Genomic DNA, 15243 nt, shown 5'->3' with positions numbered 1-15243 from the left:
GTGTGTGTGTGTGTGTTTTGGAATCTTAAGAGTTGCTTTAGTTTGTATTTTTCTAACAATTACTGATTCGGGGAATTTTTCAGACTTACCCCCACAGAACAAAGACACCTCAGGTCACAGATATGAGGCTGCTCTTGGGATAGTTGTCAAAGGGGTCACTAGGTTGGCTGGAGGAGAAGCGCAGTCAGATGATCATCCTGTAGATCTACCTGTCTCTGAGGAGAACTTGGCCTTTACTTGGGCTAGTGTAGCATGATCCCCATTAAGAGTCGGTTGGGGCTCCTGGGGCAACCAACTTCCTTTTTGAGCAAGATGGCGGGCAACAAACCAGGAGTGACTCTAGGGCAGTCTCATCTGTCTTGCCAGGATCTGACCACCTTGGATGTTACCAAGTTGACTCTGCCTTCATATGAAGTTATCAGCAGACAAGCCACAATCAATGTAGGTACAATTGGCCATGTGGCACATGGAAAGTCAACAGTAGTAAAAGCTATTTCTGGAGTTCACACTATCCGATTCAAAAATGAGCTGGAAAGAAATATTACCATCAAATTAGGTTATGCTAATGCTAAGATTTACAAACTTGATGACCCAAGTGGTTCTTGGCCAGAAAGTCACAGATCTTGTGGAAGCAGCACACCTGATGAATTTCCTACAGACATTCCAGGAACTAAAGGAAACTTTAAATTAGTCAGACATGTCTCTTTTGTGGATTGTCCTGGCCATGATATTTTGATGGTTACAATGCTAAATGGTGCAGCAGTCGTGGATGCAGTTCTACTGTTAATAGCTGGTAATGAGTCTTGTCCTCAGCCTCGGACTTCTGAGCACCTAGCTGCTATAGAAATGACGAAATTGAAACACATTCTGATTCTACAGAATAAGACTGATTTGGTAAAAGAAAGTGAGGCCAAGAAACAATATGAATAGATCCTTGCATTTGTACAAGGTACAGTTGCAGAGGGAGCTTCTATTATTCCGATTTCTACTCAGCTGAAATATAATACTGAAGTTGTTTGTGAATACATAGTAAAGAAAATTTCAGTATCCCCACACGACTTTATTTCACAACCCAGACTTATCGTTATTCGATCTTTTGATGTCAACAAGCCTGGTTGTGAAATTGATGACCTTAAAGGTGGTGTGGCTGATGGTAGTGTTCTTAAAGGAGTGTTAAAAGTGGGTCAGGAGCTGGAGGTCCTACCTGGCATTGTCTCTAAAGATAGTGAAAGGAAACTCAAGTGTAAGCCAATCTTTTCCAAAATAGTCTCACTTTTTGCAGAACATAATGATCTTCAGTATGCTGATCCTGGATGTCTTATTGGGGTTGGAACAAAAATAGATCCAGTTTTGTGCCAAGCTGATAGAATGGTGGGACAGGTTCTTGGTGCAGTTGGAGCATTGCCTGAAATCTTCACAGAGTTGGAAATTTCCTATTTCCTGCTTAGACGCCTTTTAGGTGTATGTACCGAAGGAGACAACAAAGCAGCAAAGGTGACAAAACTATCCAAGAATGAAATGCTCATGGTGAATATAGGCTCTTTGTCTACTGATTTAGGTGAGATTGTTCTTACTAATCCTGTGTGCACAGAAATAGAAGAAAAGAATGTCGTTAGTTGAAGAGTTGAGAAACATTGGCAGTTAATTGGCTGGGGTCAGATAAGAAGAGGAGTGACAATCAAACCAACGGTAGATGGCAACTAAAGAACTCTCACTGGATGCCTGACTTTGGCTGAGGAAAGAGATTTCACTGAAATCTAGGGGAATATTTTCAGAGCAATAATGGGGAATTAATTTCACAGCTTATTACATTTCAGGAACACTGGATAGCTTTCTCGTTTCTTGTGATGAAAATTTAACCTCTGGTATCAAAATACTAGTCAGTGTCTGCAATAAATGTAAAAATTGGCATAATGGTGGATTTGTTCCACATTTTAGCAGAAATTAATCATTCTCATACCATATGTTTAATTTATCCATCAGTGCAGGTTTGAAATTAAGATATGTTTACAACAGTCAAGACATCTTCATTTGTTCATTAACAAAACCTGTTTGAAATAAAATTTTTCTTATTTTTCATTGTTCCTTTGAATAGCCCCAGGCCTCAAAAATTGTTTCAACAGTAAGATACTTAAAGAAATAAAACTTTTTTTGAAGACCATAAAAAAAAGTTGGGTTGGCTCTTGTAAACATCCTATAATGACATTTCAGATTCTCAAAAAACCAAAATTTCTATGCCTTTCTTTTTGTTTCATCTGTCGTTTTCTTTCATACCCACAGAAATAATAGATGGACTGTATGAAGTCTTCCTCTTGGAATCACATGGTGTGTTTCCATTCCAGTGGGATGCTCCCAGTAGAATGTAAGCTACTCTTTTTTACCGTTTTTTCAAAATATCCTTTTATTGTAATTTTCACTTTGTCTTATATTGAACAGATCCAAGGTCAAAAATAAAAACACTGGCAAGTAATTTTTACATTAAGAATAGCTATAGCTGAGAATCCATGAGGATTTTGTCAGCAGAGTAGGGTACTGTTTGAAGGTCCTACTGTGAAGAATTCAGTTCCTGTATAACTTTATTTAAGTTGAAGACATAATCAATCTATTGGAATCACACATTCATTTCTACTGTTTAAAGAAAACTAAAGTTTGAATATAATCAGCAGATATTTTAGAGCTATTTTTATTACTGCCCTTATTAACAAGCATGAACACTTTCCTATACAAAGAAGAACAGAAAACTAGGACTGGATCTAAAACAGAAAACTAGGACTGTATCTAAAACAGAGAACTAGGATTGTATCTAAAACTCCATCATGCACAATTGTTTTATTTTCTAGGCACATTTCTGACTTAACAAACAACCACCAATACCAGCCTGCTCTTCTGTTTCCTCTTCTGAAATTCCTTCTGCTTATCTGTATTTTAATGATTCATCGATACTTTCTTTGTGAGAAATAATTTATTGGAAGGAGAGAGAAGGGACAAGGCAATGAAAGACCAATTCTGGACGTTCAGGCAAACACTGAGGTTGGTGAACTTGCTTTTGGAAGATTGTGAGGATATAAAATGGAAAGGTCTGACTGACCACTTAGAACAGGGCTCACCAAAACGTAGTGTTAGCACATGCTCCAAGGACTGATCTCCTCTTTCTTTGTCACAACAATTGTCCTTCTTCCTCCCCTCTGAGGTACAGAGATTTCTCTCACAAATGAGTGTGATCACCCAAAGCAGATACACATATGGTCGTCATTTGAAAATCCATTTCTCACCCCTCAGCTTTATGCCAAGAGGTGAGAATTATCATTCTTTTGCAGAGAGAGGGTTGGTCATGGATTTCATCATGGTCCTTGAGTCTTCTACAGATGTTTTCCTTTCCAGTGCTAGATTCCTGTTTCTCTTCAGTTCACTCAGCCTCAGTCCCTCTAAGTTATCCCAGATTGTTCAGAATACTCCCCACTTTTAACATTTCTTATGGCACAAGAATAGTCCTATACCATGAAACCTTCAACCATTCACCAATTAATGAATATCTACTTTGTTTCCAGGTCTTTGTTACAATGAAACTGAAATATTTTTGCAGGTATGTTTCTCTCATTTTTCTTGGATCTTTCGGGTCTATGTCTAGTAGTGGTCTTGCAGGTTCAGAACAGTGAAAATTTGGGAGTGTGGAGGTTAATAATCCATACTTTTTAAAGAGTAGCTATTCCCACCTCCCAACCTGCAGAGCACTTTGTCCTAATACCAGACTTAGCAGCATTTGTTAGGAACCTCTTGTGTCATAATGTAAAGTCCTGGGGATACAAGCAAAGTCAAATCAGAGATGACTGATAGTCCTTGAATTCATCCATCTTAGCTTGTTCATCTGCCAGGAGGGCAGCTAGCTGCTCCTCAATCAAGAGAAGTTCCTTATGTACTATGACCTAAACTGAGGACTCCTCTGATATAGCTGTCCCTCATATTCTTTCCCTGCTTATAGACTTACTTGTTTAACAAGTCACAAATGGTGTCTTTGGGCTCGTTGATGTACACTCCAGCTTCCAGACTACTTCTTGATGACTGGGGAGGCTCCAGCAATTAACAAAGGTCCTAATCTACTCTCCCAGGATACTGAACTGAGTCTTTTTAAGAAATATTTTTTATTTCATTATTTCCCAGGTACATAGAATAATGTTTTAACATTCATTTCTTTTTAAAATGAAATTCCTAAATCCCTCCTAACAACATGTAAAAATCTTTTAAGTCATCATTTAAAAATTTTTTTTTGAGTTTCAGATGCTCAAATGCTCTCTCCCTCCCTCACTTCTTCCTTCTCCAAAAGGCAATTAATTTAATATGGATTACACAGATTAAAAAAATTGTTTTTCGCATGCACATTTTTCATATTCTCTCCACTGCTCTCTTTCTCAGTACTGTGATAGAATCCTTGGCTCTAGGGAATTAAGAGATGACTCTCACTCTGGGGTTTTATTGGTTTGTGAATGAATGTTTCTGAGGAACTCCCACTTCCAGAAACAGCTCTGAAACTGGACTTAGAATGTTGCTTGGTGCTCTTGTGGGTAGTAGCCCTGGGGGGCTTTTTTGTTTGCTGAATGCCCAGCTCATGGTTACTCTTCTCCCTTCAGCCATGGTGTATCTGGCATTGATGCACCTGTGTTGACTGATGCAGAGAACAGCTCAGCTACTGTACCTGGGATGTGGGGGATTGTGGCACTGAGGGCAGCAGGGCTGCTGGCTGCTGGAAGTGAGGCTGCTGCAGCTGAGGTGGGGGCAGGCGAGTACACTGAAAAGCAGTGGGTGATGGTTTGAGTACAATTGTCTCATTATCCTGCATTGCTCCTGATCATGTAGTGGTGGCTTCACTCCTCCATAAAGGTGTGTGTGTGTGTGTGTGTGTGTGTGGTGTATCTGCCATGATTTTCTGGACCTTTTGTTCCCTGCAGGGCCCAGGAAAATGCCCACTGACTGTGGCTTTCCTGGGACTCTGCACAAAGCTGAAATGCAGTTGACAGTGTGGTGGTTTGGGAGGAGCTAGTGATGACTTTAGGAAATGCCATATCCATATGAGCAAGCAGGCTCAGTGGTTGAAGCTGCACTCACTTTCATGGAGCAGCTAGTCCTTGGGCCAGTTTCCTGCCTAGGCTCACCTGCCAAGGACAGAGTCTTGGATGTACTTGGTGGTTACAGATAATTTTCAGAGAGGTCTTCTTCCAGAACTGGACTGGGAGATAAATTATTTAGTCACATCCGGTTTCTTGAGCTGGTGAAAGTCTCAGATACTCACTTTTTTGGTTGTGTGGATTATCTAGGAGTCAGGGGTGGGGAACCTGTGGGTTCTAGACCCCATGTGGCCCTCTAGGTCCTCAAGTATGGCCCTCTGACAATGCAAACTTGACAGAACAAATCCCCTTAATAAAAGGATTTGTTTCCTTAAGTTTGGATTCCCTCACAGGGTCAAACTTGAGGACGTAGGGGGACACATGTGACCTTGAGGCTCAGGTTCCCCATTACTGTGTACCTCTTTGGTTTTGAGACCACATCAAAGGGAGAAGAAGAAATGTTTCTGACTCCCACTAAACATTTTTGAACCAACCTACCTGTGCAGCTTTCTCCTATGTTCTCCAGGCAAACTGAACAACCTGTGCCACATTCTCCCATACCAGTGACTTTCTCAGGCATTCTCCCTGCCTTCATAATGTCTGTAACAGAACATTAAATGCACACATGGTCCATCCAGGCATCAGCTCTCCACTTACCTGTTTTCTAGACTCACCAGTATTGTTCCTTGCTGCCAGTTCCTCCCTTTCTCCTATGCCAGGACATGGGTTCTTTTCTCAATAGTTGATAAGAACAGGAAAGTGTTCTAGAGCTGTAGTGTCTTCATTCACTTTCTTCCTCAAAATCTTCATCTTCATCATCTTCATCAGCCAAGATTGAATTGTCCTTTAATCATGTCCACAGAACTTTATAAATTTTCTCACTGTTACAGAAAAGCACTTTCCTATTGAAGAGTTGTTTTGTAAACGGACTATAAATCTGTTGACTTTAAAGAGGTGGCTCTTTTGCAAACCATATCGCATTCACTCCTTACAAAAACAAATAATCAAAAGGTTTAATCTGCTAATAGATCAAAACCTCCCCAGGCATCTCCACACAAAATAGTTCTATCCTTTCCATTTTATCTAAGGAATACTTTGTATAGCAGTGGTGAATGCCTGATCTCTCCATCATTTTCTAAACAAAATATGAGGTTCCTGAGACTGACCCACCTTATCCTTTGTGCCCTTAACTCTCTAGAGGTCCCAACTCCAGAAGTGCCCAGGACTGCTGTCCTTGTTCTAGAAGCCTCTGCCACCGATCCCGGTCCCGGAGAATCCACTTTCCACTACTTCTAGAGCCGCTTGCTTCTACGACAGTGAAGTCCGCCTCCCTCTGCCTCTTCCAGTCTAGCTCTGGTTGCTGGATGTCCTCTGCCTCCTGGTTCCAGCTCAGTTGTTCTGGGCCTTCTGGCCTAGATCCAGACTTTGCCGCTCGCATGAACCTTTCTCTCTAGTTTATCTTTCCCCCGCTTTTCAGTCTCCTCCAGCTGTTCCCATATTTGCAGCTGTGCCCAGATATCACTGGCCTGATCGTCCTCAGGGGAGATTCTTTGGTTGGGCACTTCTTGACACTTCTTCGACGAGGTTTTGGGAGCCTCTGCTCGGTAGCCTAGGACTCGTACTTCACTACATCGGAATGCAGTTCTGTCATTCCGTACTTTTTACCTATTTCGAGGATCCTTCTTTGTAAACGTGCTGAAGAAAGGTTCCATCCCGACAAGAACTCGTTGGTGTGCGCACGAATTGAGAATTTATTGTCAATATCGCAGCACTCTCCTCGGGTAAGTGGACTCTGGCCGGTGAGGTGACGTCATGAAAGTCTTCGTGGTCCCTGAAAGAAACGCCTGCAGGTTCTTGGGACTGATTCTTTGGTGCTGGAGCCGGCGGCACCGAAACAGGAGAAGGAGCTTTGGTGCGGGGTAACCCAGGAGGTTTGACCACGATTACGCTTTGAAGCTGATGGGGTTGGATTTTTCAAGGACCAGTGGGCAGGAGACGATCTTGTGGCTGTGGCGATGCTAGGGTAGGAGCTGGTGTTCCCGGTGACCTGGCAGGGCTCATAGCCGCCCGCGGATGCTGTGGTCCTCCGATAAGCACAAATGGAGGTTGTCCTCGTTTGCCAAGGCTGACTGGTGCGGGTTGTGTCAGCCAGATGACTGGAGGCTGGAGAGAGCTTATGCCGGTGGCTGCAGGCTCCCTGGCCGCACCCTGAACCGAGCTGCAATTAGGACTCATGTGAAGTGATAGATGTTTCCCAGTCACCAGAAAGGGGTATGGTAATGGGAATTTACATCCATATGCTCAAAGCTCATCATTTCTGCCTTGTTAAACAAAATAAGTCTGTAAATCGGGAAAGGAAGATTTGGGGCAGCTGGATCAAGAGAGTCCCTGGTTTAGGGAACAGGACACAAGCAACTTCTGATTAAGAAGCAGCTAACTGTCTTCATGGCCCATAAACGAAAGCTCAGCTGGATGTATTCAACGACTGTCAATCATCTATTTTAACTTAGCTTGTAACTCCAGGACTAAGTACTACTACACAGGAGACTCCTTATAAATACTCCTGTCTGGTATGAGGCAGAAAGTCTTCAACAGGGTGGGGAGGGGGAAATAGCTACTCTTTAAAAACTATGGACTTGTCCTTGGTATCCACAGTGTGCACGGAGCTGGACAACCACCTGGGGATCACTGGAGTAAGAAATGGCCCACCACTCCAGTGTCTTTGCCAAGAAAACTCCATGGCAAATATGGTCCATGTAGTCATGAAGAGTCAGGCATGACTGAGTGAATGAACAACAACATACTGAATGGGGGGATTCTAGGTTGCATGCTGTGCTACTTCTGGATTCTGCTCTGCTCACTGCTCTGCTGGGCAGATTATAAGATATGTCCTTTAGCTAGAAACATATTCTGCCAGATTTTGCTCCACTGGATGCTAAACTGGAACTGCACACTGCTACTCTTCCAATTTGTGGCTCTGCTGAAATGTTTCACCATCTCTTCTTACTCCTGAGAGTGCTGAACGCTGCTGTGCTCTTAATTCAAAGTCAGAAGCTATGTAATGGCACTCACCTTGGGTCAGCAAAATATTGTCCTTGTCTCATTTCTTTTCAAGTAGGGGTTCTTAAACTGTAGTTCATGGAGAGATTTCTCAGAGTTTCTGTACTTGAATTGGGGAAAAAAACCCAAAAACTCTTATACTTATATTCCAATATAATTGGTGTATAATTCTATGTATTTTATTTTATGCAGTTAAAAATATTATTTTGGTTAGGGGTCTATTGACTTTGCCAGACTGCCACAGAGGCAGTCTTTTTTAACAAAAGTTAAAAGTCTCTTCTTTTCAGTATCGTAACTCTGATCAAAGACTTGGGTACTCTGATCAATACAATGATCCACAACAATTCCAAAGGACTCTTGAAGAAAAATGCTATCCACTTCCAGAGACAAACAACTGATAGACCTTGAGGGCAAATTTAAAGTTTTTATTATTTTATTTTTCTTGCCTTCTTTTTTCAACAGTGCTAATATGGAAATATGCTTGCATGACTTCACCTGCATAGTGGATATCATTAGTTGCTTTCTCAATGGACTGGAGAGGGGCTGGAAGAAATTAGGGACTCAAACATTTTAAAAATTACTTTTAAAAAATAAATTAACATTTAAAAAAATAAATAACAATCTCCCCACCCCACAAAACCTCCTGCTTTAGAGTCTAATCTAGGTCTCTCATATCCAGCGGAAATCCTTAACACCAACCAAGCTCTTTGGAACAGAGTCCTCCTATTTAGCTAACACCCCTAGGCTTAATCTTTTGTTTTGTTTTGTTCTGACTTCCTGCTACCCCAGTTTGGGGTTTCCTTAGGTGCCTTACTTTTGTTTGATTTTAATCTATTAAGGACACAGTCAAGTCAAGTGAAGGTTTTTTTGTCCAATAATTACCAAATGACTCTTCCCCAGTTTTGCAACTGTATGTCTCCCCCATTTCCCCAGATAAATGAGTTAGTAAAAGGTTATGAAAGGATGCGAACAAAGAGTTTGCCAGAGAACTGCAAACATTAACATTCATATGAAAGGATACTCCAAAGAAATAATAAAAAGAAGCCAAATTAAAGTAACCCTGAGGTTTCAACTCATACCATGTAACTTGACAAAAATAACTAAAACTTGGCAACAGTCAATATTAGAGAGGGAAAACAGGCATTCTAGTTCATTGTTGATGGAGTTGTGATTTGGTGCAATCATTTCAGAAAGCAATTGGGAATTATGCAAATAAAGAGAATAAAATATCCATCTCCTGTGACCCAGAAATTCCACTACTAAGCTTACACCACAAGGTGTCATTGATAAGAAGAAAGTCTCCAGATACACCCTTTGTAGTCACAAATAATTAAAAGTAGAGTAAATGCCCATTGGTCAGGAAAAGGCAAACCAAAATGTGGTACTGAATGTAATGCACTATCACTGGACTGAAAGAAATTATGATTATGATAAAACATTTAAAGTTTTATATGTAGAGTGAAGTAAGCAGAGCTAAGAAAACAGCATGCACAGTAAATAAAACAACGCAAGTGGGGAGAACAGCCTCAAAGCAAACAGAAGTGAATGTTGAAAAATTACAAAGAAAAGTCTGGCTTCAAAGAACTGATATGAGAAACCACACCCATCCCACTGCTTTGCAGAAGAAGGGAGTCCACTAGCGTGGCGTATTGCACAAATTTTCATACTTTTTGGATGTTTTGATTGTTTTAACTGATATGTTTTTGGGGGAGGGGTGTTTTGCTCTCTCTATCTGTCTCCCTTCTTCTCTTTCCCTCTCTTTTTAAAAATTTCTTAATTCCAAAGGCTCTCTGGGAGGGGGAAGGGGAAGGATGCTAGGAGAAATTCTGATGATGTGAAAAAAAAAAACCCATATCAACGAAATTTACTTTAAAAAAAGAGCAGGTCATGTTAGACTCTGGAAAGAATGTCTGGATAGAGGAAGTATGCCATAGTGGGTACACAGATAGACTCAAAGTCAGAAAAACCTGTGTTGAAGTACCTGAGGCTGAGATATACTGTCTGCAATAACTCTGGGCAAGTCATTTCATCTCTCAGTGCTCTGGGAAAGTTTCTAAGAATGTAAGTTGCAGAAAAAGTGCTGACCTGCATAATAAAGGAGAGCGAATTTCTTTGCCTGGAAGTTCCTTACAATGATTATCATACAGATCTAGTCCCAATCGTTCGCAGACCAGATCACATCAATTCTTCCGTGACCATGGTTTCAACTTTACCTGCGCTATTCTGAGACCACAGACAATGGGAGGACAGATGATTCTGAGCCCCACACCACAAGAACAGTCCATGGTGAGACCTGTAGTACTAACCAGAGAAATCCCTTGCCATCTAGCCCTCAGCTACATCTGAGAAAAGGAAAGACAAGACAGTTAGTTGTCACAGTAGATGGCCCTAGAGTCAGGAAAACCTAAGTTCAAATCTAACCACAGACACTTGACACTTACTAGCAGTGTGACTCTGTATAAGTCACTTAGCTCCAATTGCCTCCCCACACACACAAAAAAAAAGAAAGAAAGAAAGAAAAGAAAAGAAAAGAAAAGAAAAGAAAAAAGGCAAGGCAGTTCAATCCCCTCAAGTAACTCACATCCTAATAGAAGGAAACAGAGGAGAGTGGTGACCAGAATCCTTTCCAGTAAAAATGAACACAACGATTCAATTATCATCACTCCAAAACTGGAAAGGGGGCTGGAGGGGAGGGGCAAAAGACCCTGTAGCCTGTTGACCCAGTTTCCTATTCACTAAATGCCACATACATTGGATGGGTTGAAAATGTGTGACACTGCACTCTAAGGAGAACATGAAGCATTCATTATCTCCAGAATTCCATGACATCCACAGAAAGGCAATGCAGTAAATTGGAAACTGGTCCAGTGACTCCAAGTTCCCTATTCATTCCAATTTCAAATCTGCTACTTACTTGCTGTGTGACCTTGGGTAATATGCTTAACTTCTCTGAACCTCAGACTCCTCCACTGTAAAATAAGTGGGTTGGTCTGCATTACCTGTAAGGAAGTGTCTTCCAACTCCACATCTATGATTCTATGCAGTTATCTCCTTTGGTAATTAGATTAGGGTGTGATAGAGACCCCAGAGAAGCAGCTGGCCTGGGGGAACATTGAGCATCTGCCTCAGGTGATACTGTTGACCACAACCTCAAAGTGAGCAATTGGGTCTATTGTCCTGGCTCCCTAGGCTCTGCCTCATCCATCCCTTCAAACTTCCCAAGGTGTCCTATGGTGAGGGTAGGGAACCACCTCTGTATGAATGCTACTCTAAGTGTTAGGTTGTCTGTTGTGTGATCATCCCTCACCACCACCCCCATGTCACTCCCTTTACGCAGCTGATTTTACAGCTCTTGATATGGGGTGGAGGTAACCAGAGTAACCATCCCAGAGACCACACCAACAAGACAAATCCCCATGAACACTCTCCCACACAGCACAAGGACAAGGAAATCTGAGGTGAGTGCTTGGCACAAACCATTTCTGCCACATCTGCCAGCCTCTCCTGCTTCCTCCTGACATGCACTAAAATCTTTTCATACACAGATAGATAGTGGATACTGGGATACTGGAAAGATTGTTACTAACTGCTTTGTTGACCTTGGAATTGGAGTTACTTTATCTCTAGAGGTCTCAATTTCCCCATCTGTAAAGTGAAGGGTAGGACAGAGATGTTCCCCAGTTCCTTCTGGCTCTAAGCTCTGGGACCTATGTCTTAGGTAATATATAGGTCCTGTAGCAACAGGCTTCCTCCCCACCCCCCACAATGGTCTATACCACAGTTGCTCTCACATCTACTGCCTTTACCATATACCAACAAACTACTTACTACCCAGTATCCATAAATGTCATCCCATTCTCCAAAGCTGAAGCATCAGCTGCTGACCTTAACTTCTCAAGCAGCCAGCAGGAGCTGGGCAGAGATTCTGCCCAGGGGAATGGCTGCCACATCCACACTTGACTCTCTCTCTATGAACTGTAGCACCTCATTCTCTGGACAAAGAGTGTCCAGAATGAGAAAGTGAGAGGACAGTCTCATTGTTCCCTGAACTAGTAAAGCCACATCTCAGGCATTGTGTACAGTTCAGGGATCACATTTTAGGAAGAACATTGATAAAGTGGAGCACAACCTAAAGAAGGCAACTGGGATGTTAAAGGGACTAGAAACCACATCGTACGAGGATCAACTGCAGGAACTGGGGATATATAGCATGGAGAAGAGAAGACTGGGAGATATGATCACTATCTTCAACAATGACAATTGTCATAAAGAAGAGGGATTCCGTTGATTCAGCTCGACCCTAGAAGAATAACTAGGTAAAATGGATAGAAGTTCCAGACAGGAAGAATTGAGCTTCCCAAAAGGAAGGCAAGGGAGAGTAACAGGGATAGACACAGGAGCACAGGACAGAAGTCAATAGAAGGCCTAACTTGCCTCTTCAGGCTTGCTAAGTAAAGTTCAGATAATTTGTGTGACTTTAATGTTAGCTCCTGAGGCATGAGGGGAGTTGCAAAGAACTTTCTTAGGCCAACCTAAATTTCAGGAGAAAGTTCAGGAGAAATTGCTTGAGGTGCAAGCAAAATTGTCAAACAAACAAAAAAATTTGTGCTAAGACACTTTTGCTCTGTTAGCTGGAGGGTTACTGTGAGCTTGACTAACAGAAGATATGTAGTAGTCTAAGAATACAGGGATATCTTACAAAAGGGTTGCAGACACTCCCCTTTGATGGAGAGATCCCCTCAGAAGTGCATTTCAGCAGAGAAAAAGCATGTGGGAGTAACAGCTCAGCCAAGAAATTCAGATGTCATGGAGAAAGAAGCCCAGTAGGTAAGAGTAGCTCCATGGGGAAGAAACAATGAAGGCTTCAGAGGCAAAAGGTTTTCCAGTTGGAATACAACCCTATGAGTGTGAGTTTTCCAGTCTGTATTCCCTCTCCAACTGGCAGCATGAGAATAATTAGGAGAGTGTATCCCTGAGTGTTTAGGAAAGGAAGGTGTCCATTTTTCCTTGTCTTTTGTCTTGCTACTCTCTTTAATTAAATTTCTTTGTTTTGACTTAGTGTGACTTCTGATTTCGTGTGATCAAAAGAAGCATCTGATGGGAGTTCATGATGTGTAGCTTTGAATAGATGCTCCTTGAGTTCCTTGAACCTGGGTATAGCTTTGATTGGCAGCAAGGCGGGGAGTAGGACTGGACTACACTAACAATTAGAATTGTCCAACAGTAGAATTTTTGTCCTTGTTCTTCAGTTGTTTATAATCGTGTCTGACTCTTCGTGACCCTATTTGGGTTTTCTTTGCAAAAATACTGGAGTGGTTTGCCATTTCCTTCCCCAGTTCATGTTATAGATGAGGAACTGAGACCAGCAGGATTAGGTGACTTGCTCAGGGTCACATGGTTAGTAAATGTCTGAGATGAGATTTTATCTCAGTAAGATGAGTCTTACTGACTCCAGTCTCAGCATTCTATCTACTGTGCCACCTGGCTACCCCCTAGAGTAGAATGGATTGCTTCAAAACGTCAAGTCAAGGAGCATCTATTAGGCATTTACTGTATGTCAGGCACCATGCTAAGAACTGTGAATACAAATACAACAAAAAGAAACATCCTTTACCTTGAAGGCACTTGCACTCCAATAAGAGAAGACAATGCATAAAATGGAATTGAAAGGAAAGGCAGAAGGAGAACATAAGGAACCCACACTGGGAAAGTCCAGAGTGAGAAGCAGAGCAGGAGAAGAGATGAAGGATGACCAGACTGGGTCCTTCCATGAAATAGAGATTCTGAGAGGAGCTAATGGATGGGAGAAGGGGACTGCAGAGTAGAGAGATGTTCCAAGGGCACAAGGCACACAAAGATGTTTGAGGGTGAAAAAGCCACAGGCACTGAGGAAACTTCCAGTGTGAGAAGGCAGTTTAGGCATGGGGTCAACTACAGAAGGTCAGAAGTAAAGGCAGGAAAAGAAATGAAGGATGGCTAAAAGTAAACCCCATTACATGAGGTCTCTAAGCAGAATCAGTATAAAGTCCTGGTGATATTGCTAAGGGGAAGCTTTTTCAAGTAGAGGTTGGACCAGGTTCTTCATGAATCTGTGAGGGTTCCTAGGTAGCAACATAAATGTGTAAATCATGTTAAGAAACAAACAGGTATTCAATGAGTGACTCCTCCTCCTCTAGTCTTCTTGGTATTAAAAAGCTGAGCCCATGAAGGTCAGCTCTCTTATCTCTCACAGAGACTGGGCAAGCCAAGTTTGGTATTGAGGTCCCCCTATGACCATATGTCTTGTGACTGTCCCATTTTTTTTCTGAGCCTGTAACGAGCCTAGAGTTTTTGCCCTCAAACCCAGTTTTCCTCATGGACCCAGACTGGGGACACACTCTCTCTTAAAGAACCCAGTAGAAAATTTCCAGCATTGCTGATGGTGAACAAACGAAAACATTACAAGAGGCGAAGGCAGTACTTGAAGCCAGGTCTCCTGAAAGGTTAGAAGTCAGTTTCTGCCTGATCTCAGTTCTAACCAATTTGTTAACTCCACTTCTGGTGTTCTCTTTGAGACCTTGGGCAAGTTACCTCCTTAAGCCTTAGTTTCCCCATTTGTAAAATGGAAAGATTCAATTAGATGGCCCCTGATGTCTGATCCTAATTTCATAACTTTGAAGTTCTCTTTCTGGACCTCAGTTGCCTTATCTGTAAAACAAGGGTTACGGATTGTATGATTTTTAAAGTCTCTTTTAGCTCAAATCCTGATTCTATCGATGAAATCCATCTACTTCCCAATTTTTCCTAAAGTGATCCCAATTCTCAGGGAAACCATTCTGAGGGTCTTTATGAGTGGAGTGTTGGAGCTGGAAGAGATCTGAAAACACAGATTATAGAATACTTTGGGGAGACTTTGGAAAGTGTCTAATCCAACCCTTCATGTAACACAGAAGGAGATGAAGGCCCAGAAAGGTTTAGTGGTAGTTTTGTGGGAAGGAGAGAATATGGAAGAATTTGCCACTTTTTACACAGGGGTCATGAAGTGCTGAGTAGAGGAAGAGGAAAGTGACATGATGAGTCATTCGGAGAAGAGGCCTCTTGAAAC

The 15243-nt window shown here is 41.9% G+C and overlaps 1 pseudogene; it reads left to right on the top strand.

Moving 5' to 3' along the window:
- The first annotated feature begins 312 nt into the window (after nucleotides 1–312).
- Nucleotides 313–1704, top strand: LOC140524673 (eukaryotic translation initiation factor 2 subunit 3 pseudogene; annotated as a pseudogene).
- Nucleotides 1705–15243: the final 13539 nt, after the last annotated feature.

Source organism: Notamacropus eugenii, chromosome 1 (assembly GCF_028372415.1).
Source record: "Notamacropus eugenii isolate mMacEug1 chromosome 1, mMacEug1.pri_v2, whole genome shotgun sequence".
In the NCBI taxonomy this organism is placed as follows: domain Eukaryota; kingdom Metazoa; phylum Chordata; class Mammalia; order Diprotodontia; family Macropodidae; genus Notamacropus; species Notamacropus eugenii.
The sequence above is the reverse complement of the archived record's forward strand: the minus strand, read 5'-3'. Positions and strand labels throughout refer to the sequence as shown.